This window comes from Hordeum vulgare, chromosome 6H (genome assembly GCF_904849725.1).
Source record: "Hordeum vulgare subsp. vulgare chromosome 6H, MorexV3_pseudomolecules_assembly, whole genome shotgun sequence".
NCBI classification, from domain to species: Eukaryota; Viridiplantae; Streptophyta; class Magnoliopsida; order Poales; family Poaceae; genus Hordeum; species Hordeum vulgare.
In genome coordinates this window covers 208,609,898-208,637,048 of record NC_058523.1, presented here as the reverse complement: position 1 = coordinate 208,637,048, position 27,151 = coordinate 208,609,898, and positions in this window count along the sequence as shown.

The following is a 27,151-nucleotide window of genomic DNA, read 5'->3' as shown; positions in this document are numbered from 1 at the left end:
TTGTGACCGATAAGGATTATGAATTCCCTGTCGACCCTGAGTTAATCACTCTGGTCGAATCTGATCCTTTTCACGGTTATGAGCCTGAAACGGTTGTAGCCCATCTTACCAAACTGCATGATATAGCCACCCTATTCACTAGTGAGGAAAGGATCCACCACTACTATATGCTCAAGTTGTTTTGTTTCTCGCTAAAGGATGATGCTAAGACGTGGTTCACATCTCTTGCTCCTGGTTGTGTGCGTAGCCCCCAGGATATGGTCTACTACTTATCTGAAAAATATTTCCCTACCCATAAGAAGCAAGCTACCTTGCAGGAAATATACAACTTTGCTCAAGCTGAGGAAGAGAGTCTCCCACAAGCTTGGGGGAGGCTCATCCAGCTACTGAATGCTTTGCCTGATCACCCTCTTGAGAAGAATGAAATACTTGATATCTTCTATAGTGGACTTAGCGATGCTTCCAAAGACCACCTAGATAGTTGTGCTGGTAGTGTTTTTAGGGAACAAACTGTAGAACAAGCTGAGACTCTGTTGAATAACATCTTGTGCAATGAGAATGCTTGGACTATTCCCGGACCACCTCCTAAGCCAACTCCAAAGAAAAGAGGTATTCTATTCCTCAGTCCTGAAGATATGAAAGAAGCCATGAAATCTATGCGAGAGAAAGGCATTAAATCTGAAGATGTCAAAAATCTACCACCTTTCGAAGAGATCCATGGTCTCGATAACCCGATACAGGTAGTAGAAGTAAATTCTGTGCGTAGGTTTGATGAGAGTGATATTCCTTTTGATAAACCTGCTAGCTTATGCATGGATGAATTTGATAACTTTGTTGCCGAACAACAGAGTTTCAATGATTATGTTAGCAGACAACTGGAATAGAATGCTTGTATGCTTAGTCATTTAAGTGCTTGTGTGGACAGAAACGTTAACGATCTTAAGCTTCTGAGTAAACATGCCTCTATGGTTACTACTCAAGTAGAACAAGTACTTAAAGCTCAGAATGACTTGCTCAATGAGTTGAATGACAATTCTATCAGAGTCGTCACTAGAGGCAGTAGAATGACCCAGGAACCTTTGTATCCTGAGGGTCATCCAAAGAGAATTGAACAAGATTCTCAAGGAGGTAGCAGTGATGCACCTAGTCATCCTAGAAAGAAGAAGAAAGATAATAGGAACCTGCACGCTAGCAACCCAGTTGCTGCTACACCTGAGAGTCCAAATGATGCCTCTGTCTCTGATGCTGAAACACAATCTCGTGATGAACATGAGCCTAATGATAATATCAATAGAGATGTTCATGAAGATGCTCAACCTAGCAATGATAAGGATGTGGAGATTGAACTTGATCTTGATAACCCACAGCCTAAGAATAAAAGATACGATAAGAATGACTTCACTGCTAGGAAGCATGCTAAAGAAAGGGAACCATGGGTTCAGAAACTCGTGCCCTTTCCTCCCAAACCATCCAAGAAAAAGGATGATGAGGATTTTGAGCGATTCATTGAAATGATCAAACCTGTCTTTCTGCAAATGCGTTTGACGATATGCTCAAGATGTCTCTGTATGCTAAGTACATGAAAGATATTGTGACTAATAAGAGAAGGATACCTGAGATTGAGATTTCCACCATGCTCGCTAATTATACCTTCAAGGGTGGAACTCCTAAGAAACTAGGTGATCCCGGTGTGCCCACTATACCTTGCTCCATTAAAGGCAACTACGTTAGAACTGCCTTATGCGACCTTGGAGCCGGTGTTAGTGTTATGCCTCTCTCTCTTTATCGTAGACTTGAACTGGATAAGTTGACACCCACTGAAATCTCTCTGCAAATGGCCGACAAATCAACTGCTTTCCCTATCGGCATTTGCGAGGATGTGCTTGTTGTGGTTGCTAACACCACTATCTTAACAGACTTTGTTATCCTGGATATTCCCGAGGACGATGCCATGGCGGTCATCCTGGGAAGACCCTTTTTAAACACTGTAGGGGCTGTTATAGATTGCAACAAAGGGAATGTCACTTTCCATGTCAACGGGAATGAGCATACGATGCACTTTCCGAAGAAACAATATCGAGTACATTGCATCAATGCTATCAAAAAGACTTCATCGATTCGTATTGGGAGCTTTGAATGCCCTATTCCTCGTGTCAAGATGAAGCATGATTTGCTTGTTGGGGAGATACACATCCCCATTGAGGTGACCTAGTGACTATTCGAAAATTCTCCGATCCCTTTTGCGATTCGAAAAGGTTTGTCAAAGAGGCTTGATCAACCTCACTGACGGATTTTCTTTTGATGACCATGAGATGGATGAATCAAGGAGTCACAAACCTCTATTCCAAGCTTTCACCTTCGGTTGCTTAGAAGAAAAATGATAGATTTAGTTTAGTTTTCCCTGTTTTCTGTTTTAGCGTCCGGTAGAAAAGTACCCCGAAAAAAAAAGTTATCCGAACGTCTTGGAAATCTAGTTTGATTTTTTCTGGAATTTTTGAAAAATTCTGAGACAAATAGCTTGTCTGGGGGCCACACCAGTGGGCCACAAGCCCTAGGGGCGCGGGTACCCCCTGGGTGCGCCACCGAGGCTTGTGGGTCCCACAGGCACCCCCTCCACTCATTCTTGCTCTCATCTGGTTCTCCTACCTCGAGAAAAAATCGTTTTGCAGCTCAAACCCGTGTTCTTCCTAATCTTGCTGGGATTTTTGATCTCTTTGCTCAAATCACCGTTCTCCGAACTGTTTTGGCGAAATTACTCCTTGGTAAGTGACTCCTCCATTGGTCCAATTAGTTTTTGCTCTTGTGCCTTATATATCGCATATTTTTGCTGCCTTGGTGACCATGTTCTTGAGCTTTGCATGCTGATTTTAACTGGTCCCAAGTAGTTTTGATGCGTAATATGGCCTCTAGGCACTTGTGGGAGTAGTTGCTACAAGTTTAGTTGAACCTTGTTCACCTTTCCTTTGGGTCACTGAGGATTTCAGAAAAGGAAGATGTTCAGGAGAAGCTTTCATGGTGGTTCCTCAAGCAAGAGAGGTCCCCGTCTTGCGATTCGGGAGCCTGATCCTTACCAACCAAGGGAGGCGCAGGTACAACCATGTCAATGGCCTTCTGATGAATTTTTGATTGAGGCAGGTTTCAAAGATGAGTTTGATGCACTTGTTCACAGTGTCGGACTCGAAGAATTCATATCCGATAAATGTGAACAGTATGTTGCTCTCACTGCCTCTTTTGTTCGTAGATTCAAATTTTCAGCTGGCCGTGAGCCATCGGTACTGTTTGATCTCTATGATAAATCGTATACCATGGATTTAGAGGATTTCAGTAGAATTTGCAAAATACCTATTTGGGGTAGCCTCAATGATCCTCCTAAATCTTCGGTTAGAGATTTTTGCGCTGGTATTACGGTTGGAGAAACTAGAGACATTACGCAAGCTACCATGGGGAGTATTCATTTTCCTGCCTTGCATTACTTTGCCCTCTTCATAGCCAGATGTATTAATGGCAAGATTGAGCATTGTCACCTCTGCGCACCCGACCTTAGTATCCTTAAGAGCGAAGTGACGGGTGACAAAAGCTTCAACATGGGAGCTATTATAGCAAGGAGGCTGAATAAGAATGCTATTGAAGGGGATTTCTTTGGTGGGATCTATGCCACTCGCATAGAAAATTTTCTTGGAGTACCCATCCGCGAAGGAGATCCCCCGCTCCATACAGCTTTCCTTGACCGCGTCGCTTTAACGCGCTACCAGTTCCTTGAGAGGGATGATGAATCCCTCCTATACCGATTGATATTTAACCGACAGCGTGTTTTCCATATTACCCTTCCTGCTCCTGCTCTCTTTGACTTTCAGGTAAACAGAGATATTACATAACTAGAGGAGACGCAGAGGAGTATGAGAGGGAGGCGAAGGCTGCTCGTCTCCGTGAAGCAGCTATTCAGGGAGTGGCTGTAGCTCTCCCGTATAACCCCAATTATGATTTTTGGTTTCGCTAGGACCATCCTTGGGAGTAGACCAAGTTAGGCCAAAAGCCTAAGCTTGGGGGAGTACGTGTTATCACCGACTTTACATTCATGCTTATGCTTTTACCTTGTTAGCCGGTGTTCAGACTTTGCCACTGTATCATCCTTGCTAGTTTATTTTCTTTTTCTAGTTTCCTTTTCGTGTGTCTGTCTAGTTTGAGAAAACCCAAAAAGATTTTTTTCTTTTTCTTCTTTTGCTTGTTGGGAGCTTTCTCGTGTAAATAATTTTCTTTGTTCTTTGGGTCGAGGTAGAAGATATTGGTTACAATGTTTAGTGGCTCTTGCATGCATACCAGTTTAGCTTTCAAAGAGCCACATTACTTTGTCTTCTCCTTTGTGTGTGTCTGCAGATTCCAGCATAGTCCAATGCACGAGCACTCTTATTATTGTTCACATCGTTCGGTCGTGCAAGTGAAAGGCAATAATGACAATATATGATGAAGTGACTGAGCCTGGAAAAGCTGGTATGAACTTGATCTATTTTGTTTTTGTAAATATGACTAGCTCATATCATGCCTGATTCAGCTTTGTTGTGAGAGAAACATGTTTGCAATGACAACTTAGAGATCATAGTTTCTTATGCCATGCTTACTTAGCTAGGAGCTTATAATGGTTTGTCTTGATTGCCCATATGAATGTTGAGATGACTATGTTGTAGTATGATAGGATGGTATCCTCCTTTGAATGTTTCAAGTGGCTTGACTTGGCGCATGTTCACGCATGTAGTTGAAACAAAATCAACATAGCCTCTATGATATTCATGTTCATGGTGATTTATGTCCTACTCATGCTTGCACTCAATGTTAGTTAATCTCAATACATTTTGATGACTGTTGTCGCTCTCTAGTTGGTCGCTTCCCAGTCTTTTGCTATCCTTCACTTGTACTAAGCGGGAATACTGCTTGTGCATCGACCTCCATAAACCCAAAGTTGTACCATATGAGTCCACCATACCTACCTATGTGCGGTATCTACCCGCCGTTCCAAGTAAATTTGCATGTGAAACTCTGTAAATCTTCAAGAAATAATCTGTTTTACATGCCCGGACCGCTCATGTGGTGAGAGGGGGCTATTGGTATCTTCCATGCTAGGTGTGTTATCCTCGATATGTGTTTATTCACTATCATTCACGAGAAAGGGGCCGGTAATTGGAATTCCCAGTTCCATGCTCAAATCAAAAAGATAATTGCAAACAAAACTCCCACATGATTCATGTTGGTATGGACGGTACCCAAGGATTCCGCTAGCCGTGGAGTGTGATTGATTGGTGGTGGGGGGTCAAAACTTTACTTTTCTGTTTGGGAACCGCCTATAGCATGTGTAGCATGGAAGATGTTGAGTACTCTTAGTCATTGCATTGACAATGAAAGCATTCCACCCAAAATTATTATCTTGGTTTTCAAAGCTTGAGCTCTAGCACCTCTGCAAATCAATGCTTCCCTCTGCGAAGGGCCTGTCTATTTATGTTCCTGTTGAGTCATCCTCCTCTTACAAGAGCACCAATTAGAGAGCACCTCTATCATTTTTATGCTTTGCTTTTAAGTGTGTTGAGTATGACCATAACTAGATCTTCATTGCCTTGAAATACAATGTTTAGTCAGCCCTTGGTCTTTGAAGGTGCTCTGCATTTAAGTTTGCGGTCTCAGAAAGAGCTAGCGAGATACCATCTATTCGTACTACTTCATGTTGTTTTGATTGAAGTGTTGACACTTGAGGCTTATTATTATTTGCTCGCTAGCTGATTATGCCATTGATATGAGTTTACCGTGAGACCTAGATGTCATTTGCTTATGTGGTTTGCTTGTGATCTTGCTGAAACTCTGGATATGAGTTAGACATAGTTGCAACAACAAGATCAAACAGATTTCGTCAAAGTTTTTCTTTTGTCCCTTTCAATTTGTCAACTGAATTCCTTGAGGACAAGCAAGGCTTTAAGCTTGGGGAGTTGATACGTCTCCATCGTATTTACTTTTCCGAACTCTTTCACCCTTGTTTTGGACTCTAATTTGCATCATTTGAATGGAACTAACCCGGACTGACTCTGTTTTCAGCAGAATTGCCATGGTGTTGTTTTTGTGCAGAAATTAAAGTTTTCGGAATGTCCTGAAAATTTACGGAGATTCTTTCTGGAATAAAAGAAAAATACCTGCACAAAGATCCACCGGAGGGGGCGTGCGAGTGGGCCACAAATCCACAGGCCGCGGCCACCCCCCTAGGCGGCGCCGTGTAGGATTGTGGGGCCCACGTGCACCACCGCCCCCAAACTCAGCTCTATATCTTCCGTCTCGCTCGGAAAAAATCATAGAGAAGGTTTCATCGCGTTTTGTGATACAGAGGCGCCGCCACATCCTGTTCTTCATCTGGACTGCAGATCTGGAGTCCGTTTCGGGCTCTGGAGAGGGGAAATCGTCGCCATCGTCATCATCAACCTTTCTCTATCGACAATTCCATGATGCTCTTCATCGTTCGTGAGTAATCTCATCGTAGGCTTGCTGGAAGGTGATGAGTTGGATGATATCTATCATGTAATCGAGTTAGTTCTTGACGGGGATTGATCCCTAGTATCCACTATGTTCTAGATTGATGTTGCTACTACTTGGCTATGCTTAATGGTTGTCACTAGGGCCTGAGTGCCATTATTTCAGATCTGAACCTATTATGTTGTCGCCAATATATATGTGTTTTAGATCCTATCTTGCAAGTTGTAGTCACCTACTATGTGTTATGACCCGGCAACCCTGGAGTGACAATAGGCGGAACCACTCCCGGAGATGACCATAGTATGAGGAGTTCATGTATTCACCGCGTGTTAATGCGTTGGTCTGGTTCTTTATTAAAAGGAGAACCTTAATATCCCGTAGTTTCCATTAGGACCTCGTTGCCACGGGAGGGATGGACAATAGATGTCATGCAAGTTCTTTTCCCTAAGCACGTATGACTACATACGGAATACATGCCTACATTAGATTGACGAACGGGAGCTAGTTACTTATCTCTCCGTGTTATAGCTGTTAGATGATGAATCACATCCGTCACACTCATCCATCACCGATCCACTGCCTATGAGTCTTTTACTACTGGTTCTCGCTACATTACTTTGTCTAGTCTTGTCCCTCGCTACAAAAGCAATTGGGCCACTTTGCTGCTAATGTTGCTACTGCTGTCACTTTGCTGCTGCTGCTACTGCTGCTCCTTGCTACTTCATTGATACTTGTTGCAAGACTTTTCTGGAGTCATAGCCAGGGAAGCATTCTTCTCAAGAATAATCTACTGTCAACGTGTTGGCACCATTGATACAACAGCTAGGAATAGTCTGCCTTGTCAGCAGATCTTTTCTGGCACCGTTGCTATCGTACTACTTCGCTACTGATACTTTTCTTGCAGACACTAATCTTTCAGGTGTGGTTGAATCTGACACATTCAGCTGCTAATACTTGAGAATATTCTTTCGCTTCCCGTCGTGCGAACCAACAAATTTGGGTTGAATACTCTACCCTCGAAAACTGCTGCGATCCCATACGCTTGTGGGACATCAAGCAGTAAGCACCGACTGGGTGGAAAGCATGGATTTTAGCTCGACAAATGCTGCTTCTGCCTCGTCATTCCACTTGAACACATCATACTTTTTCATGAGTCAGTACATAGGCAACGCCTTCTCACCGAGACGAGAGATGAACCAACTCAACGCCGCCAGGTAGCCTTTGAGTCTTTGGACATTGTGCGCACGCACAGGGCTTTTCATTCGGACGATGACGCTGATCTTCTCGGGGTTGACATCGATCCCACGTTCGGAAATGAGGAAACCGAGAAACTTGCCGCCAGGAACTCTAAAAGTGCAGTTAGGTGGATTCAGCTTGATATCATACTTTCTCAGGTTGGTGAATGTCTCTGCCAAGTAACTCAGGAGGTCGGAACCTTTGCGAGACTTGACCACAATATCATCCGTATATGCTTCGACATTCTGATTAATTTGATCTAGCAGGCACTTCTGAATGATACGAATGAAAGTGGCGCCAGCATTCTTCAAACCAAAAGGCATGGTGATATAGCATAAACACCCGAAAGGGGTGATGAAGGCCCTTTTTTCATATGGACCAAATAGACGGATATGATGGTAGCCAGAATAGGTATCAAGAAAGGATAAACGCTCACACCCCGCAGTCGAATCGACAAATCGATGCGGGGGAGCGGAAAGTGATATTTTGGGCAGGCCTTATTGACGTTCTTGTAATCAATACACATAAGAAGGGACTTGTCCTTCTTGGGGACCATGACGACGTTTGCGAGCTACTCGGAGTGGTAGACCTCGCATATGAACTTTGCCTCCAAGAGTCGAGCCACCTCCTCGTCGATTGCTTTCCTTTTCTCCTCTCCAGACCGACGCAAATGCTCTTTGACACGGTTTGACTTTGGATCCACTCTCAGTCGGTGCTCAGCCAGTTCCCTAGGCACACCCGGCATGCCAGCGGGCTTCCATGCAAAGATATCCCAGTTCTCATGGAGGAATTGAATGAGATCGGCTTCCTATTTGCTGTCGATGTTGTTGAGATGTTTGTCGGGCTAGTGTCAGGATCTGTCGGGTGGATGTTCACTTTTTTGACTTCACCCACCGACTGAAAAGTGGACTCAGAAGCGGGCTTCTTGGAGCACATCAGGTCGGCACGGTCAGTGTTCTTCCGGTATTCCTCCAGTTCAACCACAACCATCTGTTGATCAGCGATCTTGGAGCCTTGTTGCAAGCACTCCTCGCCTCTCTGCCGATTGCCTGTGATTGTGATGACGCCCTTGGGCCCTCGTATCTTCATCTTGAGGTAACATGGGCGTGCCATGAAACACACATAAGCGGGGCGACCAGGGATGTCATCATAAGCACTCTGAAAATCCACAACTTCGAAAGTCAATTTCTCCTTGCGAAAGTTCTTGTCCGTGCCGAATACCACATCCAACACAATCTGGCCGAGTGACTTGGCCTTTTTCCCAAAGATGAACCCATGGAACTGTGTATTGCTTTCACTCAGCCGGTACATTGAAATGCCCAATCCATTGAGGGTTTTTGCATACATAATGTTCAACCCACTCCCACCATCCATCAAAACCTTGCGAAGATGAACTCCACCCACAACTGGGTCAACCACCAAAGCTTGTCGACCAGGGGTAGCGATGTAAGCAAGGTGATCCGACTGATCGAATGTTATGGGGGTCTGAGACTATTTGATGTATGAGGGGGTGGTCAGAACTGCCATGTTGACCTCTCTGTGTATGACCTTCAATCGACTTCTTCTCTCTACATCAGCAAAGATCATCAGGGTGTCACTGATATTTGGAAAATCTTCCTTATCTTCTTCATCCTCCTTCTCAAGAGTCTTCTCACTCGACGAGGTATCTTTGAACTGTTGGATCAATAGTCTACACTCACGAGTAGTGTATTAGATTGCCATCTTCATCTTTCTTCGTGTGGATTGCACACGGTAAATCCAGAACATCTCACTCATTTTTCTACTTCTTGGCGGAAATGGCCCTTTGGGCTTTCCCTTGTACTTTCATTGGGACGCCAGGGAGGCCGCTTCTTTCGGAGTGGAACCATTAGCCTTGCGCTTCTGCTTCCGATCGGAATTGCTGGCAGCATTATTGTTGACTGCTTTTTCCCTTACCGCTGAGGATGCGGTCTTCTTCTCCACCATTGGCGTATCGGGCAACAATCTCCATCATTTTTCTCATCGGCATGTCACCTGTGCGACCGAACTTCAGATATAACTCTGTGTACCTAACACCAGCCTTGAAAGCGCAGACTACCGGGTGCTCAGAAATGTTTTCCACCGTGTGATGAAGGGTGGTCCAATGCTGGATGTAATCTCTTGAAGACTCATTCAGCTTTTGCACGCAATGTTGCAACTCGGACAAACCAGCAGGGTAATTGCACGTGCCCTCGAATGTTTTGATGAACACTGCGGCTAGATTCTCCCAGCAGTAGATGCTAGAAGGAGCCAACTGATTCAGCCACGCCCTGGTCGAACCATCCAGCATCATAGGGAAATGCTTCATGGTGACATTGTCATTACCTCCACCAATCTGCACTGCCACTCGGTAGTCATCGAGCCATGTTTCAGGCTTACACTCCCGTGTGAATTTACTTATTCCAACCGCCAACCTGAAGTTGGGGGAATATCAGTAGAATGGATTGCTATACTGAAGCACACGGGGCCAGAAACTACAGTGCCGCTTCCACTTGGATGATCTCTGTCAAAACCATCTCTATGAGCTCCGCCCCTTTCAACCCTCCTGTGCGCGCGTACATTTCTCGCATCAAACATAGGACTCTGCTCATCACCGTACGGGCGCCTATCGTCGTAGTATCAGGACACATACGTACCACTCCTCGGAGGAGAATGTACCCGACGGCGGTCATCACGATGGTAATGGGCAGCAAACTCGTTTCACCCCTGATCTATGTGCTGATCCTCTCGGAAACCCCCGCCTCTGCGACACTTAGGTGATCCTGGACTATAAACTGAACGAATTGTATCCTCTCTGGGTGAATTGTTGTGCAACCTATTAAGCGACTGTGACACAACTGAGTTTTGTTGCTGCACTACTTGAAGCACAGTACGAATTTGCTCTAAGCCTCTACCAGCCTCCGAATTGGACGACTGAATAGAATCTTCTATCTTAGCGAGGGCTGTAACATTTAGTACCGGAGTACGAAATACCTCAACGTTGTTCTGTGGTCCACTCAAATAATAATCCCTCTGTCCTGTAATATGTTTTGTGCAGGACAACTATTCATGATAAAAGGGGGATTATACTGCGAATACGGAGCTCATGCTAATATCTTCATGCGCCAGCGTCCTTCCACGCCACTTCGTCTAACGGACGCGTACAAGCCGCCATCCCCATTGGTTTAGGCTACATCAACACGCCATGTCTTACTCGCACGTCCACGTCAGTTTCTAACACCGCGGCCGGCTCATCGTGAACGCCAAATTACAAATGTCGCGACCGACTCATCGTCCACGTCGGTTTACAATGCCACAGCCGACTCACCCGTCCATGCTAGCTTAGACATGCTACGACCAACTCGCTGTATGTGCTGGCTTACAATGCCACGGCCGACTCACTGTCCCTGCTGGTTTCCAATGCCGCGGGTGACTCTCATGTCTACATCAACACCCGTACGAGCCTCCCAATGGATGCACTTAAGCCACCGCCCCCGCGGTATGGTCCACATCAACATGCTGGTGTCGCCTGCTCGCTCGAGTCGTCCTACAGACACACGTAAGCCGCCCTCGTGACCCGTCTCCTTCAACAACATTGGAGCCAACAAAAAAGTAACATTTGGAATCATGTCTTACGCAACATCACCAAACCACGTGCCAACCTCCACTCGCACCGGGTTGCTCAATGGATAGACACATTGGCCTGTTATCCCTGTTATACGGTATACTTCAACATATCAAAAGGAAACATGAGAGCTTTCCATGAAGGAAATATCCCTAGAGAAGCTGAAATTTGAGCCAGCCAGCATTGAGCCGAGAATTCAAAAGCTAGCAACAAAGAAAAAATGGCCTTGGAGGAGCCAGGAGAGCTGGACCAAGTGAGAATAACAAAGAATGAGTCTAGATGTATAGGAACTCAATTTGAGCATGACATTTTCCAAAGATAAACAATGAGCATCACGAAGATCATCAATTCGCAATATGATCTCCGACTTTAATAAATTCCATCATTCAGCTGTCAACTTTACGCCGGCTTATGCTACATCCAAGTATGAAGACTCTCAAGTTGCCGCCTCGAGTCGACTTAAGACTCGGGCGCTACGTAGACATGGCTCAGCAGATTTGGTTCCTTTCAAAAAATACAAGAACCCCGGGTCATTGCAAGGAAGATAACCCGGTCCTAGGGGCTGCTACCTTACTGGCGGATAAATTAAAGGTCACCAAAGAGAACTAGCTGCCATGATGCGCAGTTCAAACATGGGTGTCCTACCTTATTGGTGAACAAATAAAGGTCACCAAAGAGGACTAGCTACCACATTACACAGTTCAAACATGCGTGTCCTTCCTTATTGGAGAAAATTAAAGTTGCCGAAGTGGACTAGCTGCCAAGATGCGTTGTTCAAAGATAGGTATCCTGCCTTATTGGCTCATCACATTATGATCACTAGAATAAGCCGACTTATCTGGACCTCAGGTGTTTTGCTGTAGTAGCATTGTCTCGTGTATATCATATGCTAAGATTTTCCATGATCATGGGTCAAGTTAGCTAGTCATAATTTCCCTCTTGACCATGCTAAAATCCAGACACAAAAAAATATGGTTAAACCTGCTTCTCCGAATAAGGTGGCCCCGTGTACTCTCGATAAGTCAATCCTTATGGACCATGAACTTATCCACGTTAAAGCACGCTTGTGTCATGCGAGATCCGGCATAGAGAAAGCAAGGATACTCCATCGGCTATTGAGCTGCCATCTTTGAAACTTGGTTAAACTTGCCTGGTCGCTCCATGCTACTCCGACCTCATGTACTCTCGAATAACTCAATCCGAACTTATCCAGGTTAAAACATCGATTGGGTCATGTGAGGGACGGCTTGAAGAAAGCGAGGATAAAGCAGTGGATATCATGCTAGTTTCACTGAAGTAAGATTCGAGGCTCGAAAGCCCGCACTTTATATTCTCTTATCATATACATAAATCATCCTTCATTGCATCATGCATCATACATACATATGATGTCGGTCTTCAAACCGGGTTACAATGCAACTTCCACATGAGCAATAAATCTTTGACAGCCAAAATGGATGTATTTTCATCATGGTTTATCATAACAAGTATTAAATGATTTGGGTTTTCCAAGCCGGCTCAGAATAAATGACTATTCTCTTAGAGGTGGCCTATCACATATAATGACGGGTCATTTAATTGACCGACCCTTGGTTTTTTTTCAATTTGTGCTTTGTAGTAAACTACAACACTTACGGATGTCTCAAACATATATTTGCTAGGTTGTACCACAACCATGAGGAGGGATTTCATTTCAAGCACTAAGGCATTATAACTGGATATTCGTACAAGAAAATAAATTATCGGGTTGCATTGCAACCACGATCAAGGATTCATTCAAGTTCAAGAGAACTTCCGAAGTGCATTATGATGGGTTGTATTATTATTAGTCCCAACTCGTTGCAAGCAAATGATTCGATACTTGGAGGCTATATCATATGATGTTTTTCTTTTCAAAGGAGAAGTACATACAAGTCCCGAGTCGCTGCACGCAGATGAACCGGCACTTGGGGCTACACTACTCAGATAAAAATTTCTAAAGTCCCAAGTCGTTACACGCATGCGACCTAGCAATTGAGGGATACAGTAGTCAACTGTTTAATAGATTATGAGGTCCAAATTGAAGACCTGGCCCAACACATAATGATGAGCCGTCCCTTAACACATGTGAAACAAAGACATTCAGTTTATAACTAGAGACTCGGATGCAACCCATATTTTCTCTAAGCTATTTATCTAGAGTATTCCAAACTGAGTTCTTCAAGTACGAGGTTGTTGCAGGAAAAATAACCCAACACTTGGAGCTACACTGTGTGAAGTTTTATAAGTAAGACAATTACAAGTCTCGGGTTGTTGCAGGCAAGACAACCCATCACTTGGGGGCTACATAGTCAAGAAAGCTTTCTATGCCAAGCACCAAGTCATCATGAAGTGATAAACTCAGAGCTTGGTGTCTACATGTAATATGGATATATAAAAAATAGGAAGAAGATTTTCAGGCGATCAATTTTGACTGATCCAGATCTCATTTCTTGGTGGAGCTGAAGCACTGAAAGCCTTCTCAACATCACACAGATTCTTTATTCTTAACAATTATACAAAAGTTGAAGCGATGGAATACGATTCAACATGATATGGTTTTATTATTCCCAATTTTTTCATCAAGCCAAAGCATTGGAGGCTGACTCAACGACAGATGGGTGTTTTATTTCCCAATATTTTTCTTGCAAAGCATGTTGATTGTTAAATGGGCATATCCATGACACAGAGGTCCGAAAACTATTAGGAGCGCAATTCCATCACCCGGCAACATCAACCTCCATGACTCGGAGATAATTCCAAGTCTCACGAAGATGGCATAGAAATGTTGAAGCATTTGAAAATTGGCTCAATAATGGATGTGTTATTATTCCCAATTTTTTTTTGCAAACGATAGGGCCATGTAATATGATTGTGAAGATGACTCGTTCATATGAAGAAGAAACCCAGATTTTTCATGAGTTACTTCACTAAAATTAAACGGTCACTGGAGCAAGTCGGTCCCTTAACATATTTCTTATGCTTATTTCAGGAGCTTACCATGAATAAATTCATGCTAACCTAGGAACTAATGTTGGGATATGCCCCATGGTTTATCCTGGCCACGAGGAATGACCAGGTCCATCACTTGGTGGCTCATGGGTCATCTCGCTCGCCGGGTTAACCTGGACGACTAGGCCCAAGGCCCAGTGTGCACCACGGTGGAAGGCGGATCATGGAGAGGCCTGGAGGTCCAGCTCACAAAGAATGAGCAAGAGGAGGAAGAATTCCCTCACAAGAGAAGCAAGACTCGGATTAGGATCCAAGAGAGACTAGTCCTAGTCCTAGTCCTAGTAGGACTCTACATGTAAGCCTACCCCTTCAACTTATATAAGGAGGGGCAGGGCACCCCAAGAGGACAAGTCATTAGAGATAGACACAATAGAAACCCTCGAGACTAGAGGTATCAAAATAGCACCCTTGTAATCAAGATCATAATCAATACACGAAAAGCAGTACGTAGGCTTTTACCTCCATCGGAGGGGCCGAACCTGGGTAAACTCGCGCCACTCGATTCCGACCAATCACGTTCAGGCTGCCACCTTGTTGTGATGGCGCCACAGCTAAGTTCTCTCACGAGAATATGTGCCATGAAAAAACCACGACAATGTTGATTAGCATGGACACTGTTGTTTGAATGGATATACTTCCTTGCAGGGGTGCGGCAACTTACCCAACACGCTTGATTAACTCCGGTCGGACACACCTTCCTGGGTCATGCCCGGCCTTGGCTGATCAACGAGTCGTAGTTCTACCTAGGTTTAACAGAGAGGACAACACGCTGGTCTAGTCCTAAGTACTCAGGGGTCTTGGGCCCATCGCCCTTTGCACTGCTGCACATTATTAGGACGGACGGTGTTAGTCCTCGCACCTCTTAATACAAAGATGGTGCTTACGCGGGCCACCCGGGCGCGTGCTCCTCATTGTGACATCTGAAGAGCATTCGAGCGAATGTACAACAAATAGTGCCCATACTTATTCCCGCGTGGTGGTTAGTGCAAAAAGACCAGAGGCCTACTCAGATTACATATCCAAATCAATTAATAATTTGTTAGCTACAGTGATGATCAATGATCCTGCCGATCGTGTCGCCATGTCTCGAGGACTTGCGGCAAAGGTCAGGCACATCCCTCTCCTAGACAGTGCCTTATCGGCCACACCTCGTAATTATTTCATGGGTACCGTTTGGGGCCAGCCCGACTCACAAGAGACTGTCGGTAACTCAAGTCCACCTCAACCGGTGTGGTACCACCTGTCCCTTCAGTCCAACTACATTAGTAAAAGGGGGTACCGTTAGAAGTAAACATGTGCCCTTGTCATCAGGGAGAATCCAAGGAATCACCCTCGATGGATTCCACTCAATGTAGCCATCATGATAACCTAGGGGGAATCACCCACGTGGGTTCATGTTGAGGTGTTGCACGACAGAGTCGTTATTAGGAGTGGTGAAGGAGGAATCATCGTCCACAATCCATGACTAACTAGCTACACTATGGAGTTATCATTAGGAATACTTGACGACGTATGACCCTCGGCACTGATGAAAAAGGGTTTTCCCCTGCTTTATATTATAAAGCAACCACACCAAGCATCCAAGGATCTTACAAAACAAGTCAAAAGGGAAAATAAGTCCAATTTAGGGCACAACACAACACACCCCAAAGAAACAAAAGCTATCATCTAATTAGGCTCCAATGGAGGTGGACGGGCGGTGGATTGAATACGGAGGCACGGGAGCGGAGACCGGTGCTGATGATGACGATGAAGGCCCTCCTGCCATCGCTTGCTAAGCGGCCGCCATAGGTGAAGAAGCCCCAAAATTTATATATGGCATCACTCATGCAATGTGGAATCACATGCTTTATCACAAGCTTGTTTTGCACATTCCAAAGCATCCAAGCTAGCGCCCCAATAGCAAACCACAGAGCAGGACGAGACTCACAAGGGGATGCAAGGACCTTGTTAAACAAGTCTGGATGTTATCATGGGACCAACTACCACCCACAACATCCTAGAAGCATCCCCACATAAAGGTTGCGGTGAGGCAATGGAAGAAGATGTGGTTGGTGTCCTCCGCCACCTTGCAAAGGGGACACATCCTATCACTAGGGCCGTTGGGTTTCAGCACCTCGTTCCGTGACGGTAGATGCCCACGCACTCACTGCCAAAGAAAGACCCTAATCTTTAGGGGCAGATTAAGCTCCCAAAGGAGGTTAAGTACCCAAAGGAGGTTAAGCTCCCACGATCCCGGAGTGGCCAAAATGGCCTTATAGAGGGACTTAGTGGAGAAGGAACCAGTCAGTTCAAGATGTCAATAAGTGGTGTCCGACTCTAGGGAGTTGGAGTGCAGGGCAACCCACTCTAGCATCTCCTCCCATTGAACGTGTTCCAACGGGCCAAAGATACGTTGGAACGCCGCCGATCCAAGATCCGTCATGGCCGCTTCAACAGTAAGCTGCGACAGAGTACATATACAAAACAACAAGTAGAATTGCTCCGCAAAGGGTCTAGTGCCCGACCATCGGTCAAGCCAGAAGAGGGTGCTCGCACCCGAGAAATCCTAATGGATGAACCAATCCGGGGAATCGGTAGAAGCTGGATTATCTACTGCAAGAACTTGGAGCCTTCGGTCTTGGGGGAAATACAAGTGGTTGACCAGCAAATATTTGGCACGTATATTGTCAAGCCACATTACCCCATCATAGGCTTTAAACCGCCATAGCCACTTGGACAATAGGGCTATGTTCATACGTTTGGACGAAATAATGCCGAGGCTGCCCTATTCCATAGGTTAGCAAACCTCTAACCATTTGCCATATGGTATTTCTGCATGTCACCCTTTCCCGCCCAAGAGAACCAGGATTGGTACTTCACAATATCCTAATGGAGGGATTCATGCAAACTATAGAATCCCATCAGGTACATTCATAGGCTGGTCATGGAGGAGTTGATTAGAACAACTCTAGCCGGTGTCGATAGCCAGCGCTCTTGCCTAGGTTCTACCCGATGCTGGACCTTGGCCACCGAGGGGAACATGTCCTTCTGCTACATCCGTGAGTCACTCATCAGCATGCCAAGATAAGTCATCGAGAAGGACCCTAATCGACAGTTTAGGTGATTAGTAATAAGGCTAGATTCCTCATCGAAATAACCGAGCACCATAACTTCACTGTTTGCAAATTTATCTTCAATCCTTACATATCCTAAATGCATAGGAGGAGAAACTTCAGGTGAGCAATATCCTCATATGAGCCTTCCACCATCAAGATCATTTTGTCGACATACTGCAGATGGGTTAGCCCAGCCTCTGGGATGAGGTGGGGATATATACCTCTAATATGACTTGCCCTCTTAGCAAGGTCCAAGATCGCCACTAGGGCGTCCACTACAAGGTTAAAGAGAAATGGGGACATGGGGTCAGCATCTCAAACCCCTCTGTTGCACCGGGAAGATTGGGCCCACCTCCCCATCAATGTTGATTATGTTGCAGCCACTCGACACGAGTTGCATGACAAGTGCAATCTAATGGTGATTTAAGCCACGCCTCCACAACACTTCCCTAATGAAGGGCCAATGAACCGTATCATATGCCTTATGGAAGTCTATTATAAAGAACACCTCCTTAAGATGTTTCCTCTTCATGTCATGGAGCATCTCATGGATGGCAAGAATCCCGTCCAGGATAAATCATCCTTTAGTGAACGCAATTTGCTTAGGGTGTTGTAATTGGAGCACAATCAGGGCCGCCCTAGTTGTGTACCCCTTGGCCAAAATCCGAAAGATCACGTTGATCACTGTGATCGGCCGGAATTTCCTAGTGTCCATCAATCCGTGCAACTTCAGAATAAGTGAGATGATCCCATAATTTAGGCAGGAGATGCCCAACGTTCATCTATAGAACTCTTGGAACAAAGGTAGGACATCCGCCTTGATAATTTGCCAGAACACTTGGAAGAAGCGTACTCGCAAGCCATCGGGTCCCTGGGCTGAATCAGGGTTAATAGACTTGATGACGGCTTCCACTTCTAACTTCTCAAATGGAGCTAGCAAGGTGTCGTTCTCTTCCAGAGATGCCTGCTGCTCCTTAGACCATATGGAGTCCGCCAGTGAAATGTCGCCCCTTGGGCGGCCGACAAACAAATCTTTATAAAAGCCATCCACATGGCTTCGAAGCTCATCCGGGTACTAGATCATCCTCGCCCCATCCCGAAGAAGGGGGATGGTGCATCGCCTATGGCAGTAATTCATGATGGAATGAAAGTAAGCTATATTGGCATCGCGAAATATAACTCATTTCAGGGATCCCATGCAGTGCTAGTATTCTTCCACCTTACAATAGATGTCCATCAAGGAATCTTCGGGGCTATATTGCAGATCCCATTTGTCTGAAGATAGACCAGGGCCATCGGCCCAGAGATCAAGGGTCTCGATTTGCGCCACCAAGGAGCTCTTTAGGACCCTCGGGCCGTGACCCAAATTCGCACGCCAACACTTCATGAATTGCCTAGACCGTACGGCAAGGTGGAGCCATTTGTTCACTACGGACATCGCTCTATGTGGTTCATCTCTATCCATCATCCAATGCTTCATGCCTGTAGTGATGAAGCCCAGTTGGCCGAGCCAAAAGGTCTCAAATCTGAAACGAGGGGGGCGAGGCCACTGACTTGTGATGAAAGAAGTAGTGGAACGTGATTCGATCCAATCTAAGTGATCGCCTCGAGACAGGCTAGGGGAAAATGAAGTTCCCAATCTAGGGACATGAATACCCGGTCAAGGACACTTAGGGTGGGGGATGTTACAAAGCTACTTTCCCAACAAAGACACACATAGCTAATTATCCTCCAAAATGACATAATTAGCAAATTTAGCTCCAAATGACATAATTAGCTAGTTTAGCTCCAAAATAACATAATCATCTTAGTTAGGTAAAAACATCACAAGAACCTCGGTTAGTTCATAACTTAGCGTAACATCCTCCTAAATCACATAATAAGCTAAAAATGGCATAAGGGTTGTAATCATCCCCTTCCTCTTCTTCTCCTTCTTCTTCTTCTTCTTCTTCTCCTCCTCCTCCTCCTTTTTCTCCTTCTTCTTCTCCTTCTTCTTTTCCTCCTCCTCCTTCTTCTTCTCCTTCTTCTTCTTGTTCTCCTTCTCCTCTTTATTCTGCTCTTTCTTCTTCTCCATAGATTATTTTCCCAACAAAGACATACTTAGCTAATTATCCTCCAAAATGACATAATTAGCTAATTTAGCTCCAAAATGACATAATTAGCTATTTTATCTCCAAAATGACATAATTAGCTTAGTTTGGTAAAAACATCACAAGAACCTTGGTTCGCTCATAACTTAGCGTATCTTCCTCCGAAATCACATAATAAGCTCAAAATGGCATAAAGGTTATAATCATCCTCTTCCTCTTCTTCTCCTTCTTCTTCTTATTTTTCTCATCCTCCTTCTTATCTTTCTCCTTCTCCTCCACCTTCTCCTTATTCTTCTTCTGCTTCTTCTACTTCTTCTCCTTCTTCTCTCTCTTCTCCTCTTTCTTCTTCTCCTTAGCTTACTTTCCCAACAAAGACATACATAGCTAATTATCCTCCAAAATGACATAATTAGCTACTTTAGCTCCAAAATGACATAACTATCTTAGTTAGGTAAAAGCATCACAAGAACCTTGGTTAGCTCATAACTTAGCGTATCATCCTCCTAAATCACATAACAAGGTGAAAATGGCATAAGGGTTGTAATCATCCCTGTTCCTCTTCTTCTCCTTCTTCTTCTTCTTCTTCTCCCCGTCCTCCTCCTTTTTCTCCTTCTTCTTCTCCTCCTCCTTCTTCTTCTTCTCCTTCTTCTTCTTGTTCTCCTTCTTCTCTTTATTCTCCTCTTTCTTCTTCTCCATAGATTATTTTCCCAACAAATACATAGTTAGCTAATTATCCTCCGAAATGACATAATTAGCTAATTTACCTCCAAAATGACATAATTAGCTACTTTAGCTCCAAAATGACATAATTAGCTTAGGTAAAAACATCACAAGAACCTTGGTTAGCTCATAACTTAGTGTATCTTCCTCCTAAATCACATAATAAGCTCAAAATGGCATAAGGGTTGTAATCATCATCTTCCTCTTCTTATTCTTCTCCTCCTCCTTTTTCTCCTTCTTCTTCTCCTTCTCCTCCTCCTCCTTTTTCTTCTTCTTCTTCTTCTCCTTCTTCGATTTCTTCTCCTTCTATTGGGGATATTACCTGTGGTGTAACCCGCCCTAATTGGGCCGGGTCACCGAAGGGGCGACTCATACATGGTTAGTGCAAGCCTCGACCCAAGATCCCATGAACCAGATGGCGGTTCGGGATTGATGAAGAAGCTAAGCCGCAAAGGAGGTTTCCAAGCTTGGAAACCACGGCGACTTAGAGATATGGAAGACCACGATCTGTAACGTGGTTAGGACTTTGTAAAACTTAGGGCCTCGACCTGCATATAAAGGTGAGTCTCTGGGGTAGATAAATCAAGTTAGAAATCATTGAGAGCTAGGTCACGCGAGTTACGCCCTCCTTGTAATCGAATCCACCATCAATATACACAAAGCAGGACGTAGGCTTTTACCTCCACACGAGGGGTCGAACCTGGGTAATATGAGTCTCGCTTTCGCTCACCCCCTTTGTGTCGCCACCAAGGTGTGATGGCTCCTTCACTAAGTCCTTTCACGAGGACATATGCCGTGACAAAAAACAACAGTTGGCGCCCACCGTGGGGGTAGCGCAGGATGTTGTTGAGTTCTCAAAGGGAGCCCTTCCCAAGTCAGGAAGCTATGCGGTCGGCATCATGACGAAAACCATTGTGCAAAATACTAAATCGACAACTCATAGTCGGGGCCTCAAGCCGATTTTCTCGAATCTGGTTACAGGGTCCCCTTCGGCAAGATCCATGTCTTCATTGGCAAGATTGGGGAGCCCGTACCTGAGCCGCACATCTTCACCGACATTGTCGAGCCAGCCCGGTACGCCCGCCCCATCACACGTCAGGATAGGGGACGCCACATTTTTGACGGCTTTACGCAAGGAGCCAGCATGCAAGATGAGCCGGTGGTCCAGGAGATCAACCCCATGAACTCGGACGACGAGTCATCTATGGGCGATGCAGATTCAATCCACCCGCTCCATGAGGGTCAGCTCGGAGGGTTGCCACAGGAGGCAAACTCCGAGGACCTTGCAGGATCCCATCGACAAGTCACCATCTACATGGCGGGCATAGCACCACCTCAGCCGAACCCGCCGGACAAGAATGACACTGGCGGGTCATCGAAAGCTCCGGCTCAGGTCATAGCGGACTTGGCGGCGGCGACAGCCAAGCTCTTGGCGATCGTTGTAACGGCGGAGAATCAGGAAGCGATCAATGCAGTGTCAAGGCTCAGCGGGACGTGGAAGCGGAAGCCGCCAGGATGGCGACACTGCAGGCCCGTATCACCGCGGAGACAGAACGGCTGAACACCGAAGGCTGGCGGCTCAAACGACAACAGCGTACATCCGATGCTATCCACCAGAGGAGACATCATGGTCGCCTCCCGACCGATCTAAACCCGACTCGCCTCTTCGACAGCCCACACACCCCCGGGATGGGACCCGATCGGCCTTGGCAGGTCGCTCCAGGGCATGGTCCGACTCAACCACCACCTAACCCGCCACCGACTTAGCCAACGGAGGCCCACACGCCCCGCTTCTAGACACCGCGGGGCCACTTCTCGAATCCCATAGATAATGTGCTCGCGGCAACCCGCCACTTGGAGTCTCTCCCAATTTACGGAAACTCCCCGGCCGAAGTGGAGGCGAGGAACGCCATCGAGATGCTGATAACGGTGGTGGTCCAACATGCACAATATTCGCATAGCCGTGATCGGCTACATTCCACACCCCAGGCGAGTCACACCAGGAGTCGCCATGACGATCTGCCCGCGGTGAGCTGCGAGCAACGGCGTTTACCGCAGACCAACCACCCCGAAGTGAACGATACCCGAGCCCAAGACATCTTGGATGGTGCGTATGCCAAAGGATTTCAAAGGACCAAGAAAGGTGCCCAATTACACACCAGATCTCGAGCCAGGGTCATGGATCGAAATTAACGAGGTTGCGATGGATATGCTCAATGTGAATGAGGCGGTCTGCGCCAAGTATTTTACCATGATGCTCGAGGGTACGGCGCGCACATGGTTGAAAAACGTACTGCCCAACTCCATCACCACTTGGGTAGAGTTGAAGGAAAGTTTCATCAAGATTTTCCGAGGGACTTGCAAATGCCCGATGACCATCGTTGACCTACAGCACTGCGTCCAACGGTCGGACGAGTCGGCCCATCATTGGACGCGTCGAGTTGCAGAGGTCATTCATTCATCACATGGCATCTCAGCGGCTCAGGCAGTGCTAATTCTGGAGAAAAATTGTCATTACAAGCCTTTGGTGCTGAAGCTTGGGCGACTCAAGTGTAAGGTGCGGGACATGGGCGAGTTGATGGACACCCTGACCAGGTATGCCGAGTCAGATGACACTAAAGATCCTGGAGAAGTCGATGACAAGGTTAGCACCGCCAGAAGAGGCGAGTCATCAAAAGGTCACTCCCAGTTTCAGGGGCGGGGCAACCACAACCACGCCGGGCAAAGTAAGAGGAGACAACAAGAAGGTCCCATAGACTTCGTCGCCAATACAAATGCCGGCAACGGGAACCAACGCCAGAATAAACGGGGCTTCAGCGGGAAGAAGTCGTGCAACTATAACGAGATGCTCAAAGGCCCCTGCCCACAGCACGCCACGGCTGAAGGACCATCTACCCACTCTTGGGAGGTTTGCTACATGATGCAGGAGTTCCGAGCTGAGGTGCTCAAGAAAGACAGGGCGGTGACCAAGGAGGGCGACAGGAATAGTTCGGCATGCCCGGGTCACACCGAAGCCCGTTTGATGGATTCCCCAACCCGGCCCCGCAGGGCGGGTCATAGTCTAATGCCAAACAGTACCAGGTCCACAATCAACAGCGGTACAACCCGTAGGCCGTGTTTCAACAACCACCCCCGCAGGGAGATCCCCAGCGGCAGGATGACAAAGGCGGCTTTCAGAATAATCCTAAGCAGCTGAACAGTGGGCAGTATCACGTTTTCACCACCATCACTTGCAAACGGGACCAAAAGGTGAAACATAGAACTTTTAGCGTGGTTCAGCTAGCGCTCCCCAGGTACCTCAATTGGTCTGAGAAGCCCATTACCTGGAGTAGGGAAGAATACCCGCCCCGAGTTGATAACCCTGGCGACTTGGCTTTGGTCGTGGCTCCCCAAGTCGGAGGATACACCCTTTCCAAAGTCCTTATGGATGGTGGCAACAACATAAACATCTTATATTTGGATACCTTTCGAAGGATGAACCTCTCATAGAAAGACTTGATGCCATCCTCCACGGTTTTCCATGGCATTGTTCCAGGTAAGTCGGCGTACCCTATTGGGCGGATCAAACTTAACGTGGCTTTTGGCACAGAGTCTAATTACAGGAGCGAGTCACTCAAGTTTGAGGTGGTCAAAATCAAGAGCCCTTACCACGCATTGTTTGGAAGGCCGGCTTATGCTTGGTTCATGGCTCGCCCATGTTACGTTTATCTCAAGCTCAAAATGCGTGGTCCTAGGGGGACTATCACAATCAACGGAGATAGGAAAATAGCCCAAGAATGCAAGGAAGGGGACGCAGCTTATGCCGAGCCCGCTTGCACGGCCGAGGAGCTCAAGCTTCACCAAGCCAATGTTGACCCGACAGATATGACGCCGCTCAAGAGACCGACAATCGACTCAGAGCCACCCCTCAAGTTTAAACCAACGGATGACACGAAGGTGATAGACTTCACTCCTGGCGACGAAACCAAGCAGTTCACCATTGGAACGGGTCTGGATCCCAAATAGGAAAGAGCGCTCATCGAAATCATCCGTGAGAATCGGGACATCTTTGCATGGAAACCTTCAGACCTGCCAGGCGTACCGAGAGAATTCACTGAGCAGCATCTTAATATTGACCCCAAAATGAAGCCGGTTCGGCAGTATCTTCGCCGGTTTAACAAGGAACGTCGCAAGAAAATCGGAGAGGAAGTCACCTGGCTTTTGGCCGCCAGGTTCATCATTGAAGTTTTCCATTATGAATGGTTGGCTAACCCGATCCTGGTGCTAAAAAAGAATGGCACCTTCCGTATGTGCATTGACTATACCGACCTCAACAGGGCCTGTCCAAAGGATCCCTGCGCCCTTCCCCGCATCGATCAAATTATTGACTCTGCGGCGGGGTGCAAGCGGTTGTGTTTTTGGGATGCTTACTCAGGATACCACCAGATCAAGATGGCTGTGGCGTACCAGGAGAAAACGTCCTTCATAACCCCCTTCGGAGCCTTCTGTTACGTGTCTATGCCGTTCGGGATCAAGAGTGCGGGGGCGACTTACCAGCGTTGCATCTAGAATTGCTTGCATAGCCAGATCGGACGCAATGTCCACGCCTATGTTGATGACATCGTAGTCAGGTCCCAGAAGAAGGAGTCACTCTTAGAGGATCTCAAGGAGACTTTTGACAATTTGCGCGTATACCAGATGAGGCTTAACCCTACCAAGTGTTTTTTTGGTGTTCCCGCAGGAAAGTTATTGGGTTTCCTGGTGTGAGAGTGAGGCATTGAAGCTAACCCAGATAAAATTTAAGCGATCACTTCGCTAGGCAAGCCGGCTAATATCAATCAAGTTCAGCGCATGGCGGGTCGTATCACAGCTCTAAGTCGCTTTATATGTCGCCTTGGGGAGAAAGCCATCCCTCTTTATTAGTTACTCAAGAAAACTGATTATTTTGTTTGGACGGATGAAGCCAACGAAGCCTTTGAAGCCCTGAAGACACAACTAGCTAAGCCGCCAGTATTGGCTGTTCCGATGGACAAGGAGCCTATGCTCTTGTACATCGCGGCTAATTCTAAGGCAGTGAGCGTGGCACTGGTCGTCGAGCGAAAAGAAGAAGGAAAGGAATATCCGGTTCAGCGACAAGTATATTTTATCAGCGAAGTCCTAACCCTCTCCAAACAACGCTAACCGCATTGGCAGAAGCTGGTCTTTGGGGTGTTTATGGCGAGCCGGAAGCTGAAAGACTACTTTCAAGATCATCCCATCACGATGGTCAGTTCTGCCCCCTAGGTGATATTATACAAAATCGAGATGCGACTGGACATATTGCTAAGTGGGCCATCGAGTTAGGACCTCACCATGTGTGATATACCCCTCGTACGGCCATTAAGTCTCAAGCACTTGTGGATTTCATCAACGACTCGAGCGAGTTGTAGATTCCAGAAGACAGGCCTAATCACACATACTGGACCATCCATTTTGACGGGTCTAGGTAGTTGGAAGGCTTTGGGGCTAGCGTGGTGTTAACTTCGCCTCAAGGTGAAAAATTCTGCTATGTCCTCGGACTCATGTTTCCATGTACCAACAATGCAACAGAATATGAAGCTCTGCTACATGGGTTGTGACTCGCCAAAGAGATGAATCTCACCCGAGTTAGATGTTTGGGCGACTCAGATCTAGTGGCACAGCAGGTTTCTGGGACTTGGGATGCCAGAGATCCCTTGATGGTGGCTTACAGGCGAGCTGTGTCGGACGTGGCGGGTCATTTTCATGGTTATCAGGTGGATCACATCGATCGGTGACTTAATGAAGCGGCAGATGCCCTTTCATGCCTTGGTTCACAACGTAATCCGATCCCCCCCCCAATGTATTTTTGGATGTGTTACATAACCCATCGGTAAGGCTACCTTCACAGGAAGATTTGGCAATGCCAGTTCCTGAGTCTCAACTTGTGGCGGCTCTTCGTGCTACCCCGAATTAGGCGGTTCCCTACATGGCGTATCTCACACGAGGAGAGTTACCCACTGATGAGTTGTTGACTCGCCAAATCATCCGTCAATGCAAGTCCATGGTCATCCATAACGGCGAGTTGCATAAGCGAAGCACTTCAGAAGTATTTCAAAGGTGTGTCTCTTCCGAGGAAGAATGTACGATTCTCAATGAAATTCATGCAGGCGACTGTGGTCATCATGCCGGGTCACGCTCCCTGGTTTCCAAAGCTTTTAGACATGGGTTTTATTGGCTGACGGCTCATGCAGATACTGAAGATATAGTTCACCAATGTGATGGTTGCCAAAAATTTGGGCGTCAGATGCACGTGTCGGCTCACGAATTACGGATGATTCCAATCACATGGACGTTTGCGGTCTGGGGATTGGACATGGTTGGTCCTTTCAAAATGTCGTCCAACAAAAAGACTCACCTATTGGTGGCGGTTAAAAAGTTTACCAAGTGGGTCGAAGCATAACCAGTTAGTAGCTGTGATGCAGACACGGCTGTCAAATTCCTAAAAAAGTTGATCTTCCGTTTCGGATATCCTAATAGTACAATTACTGATAATGGTACTAATGTATCAAAGGGCACAATGCAAGATTTTTGCGGAAGGGAGAATATCCGGCTTGACGTTTCTGCAGTCGCACACACCCAGTCTAATGGACAGGCAGAAAGGGATCAAGCCCAGGCTTATGGTACCTCTAGAGCGTACCCCGGGGTGTTGGGTTGAAGAACTTCCCTTAGTTTTATGGAGCATCAGAACCACCCTAAATCACTCTACGGGTTCTACTCCTTTTTTCCTGGTCTACGGGGCAGAGGCAGTATTGCCAAGTGACATCAGACATGATTCACCATGAGTCGCCGCTTATGTGGAAGAGGACAATGAG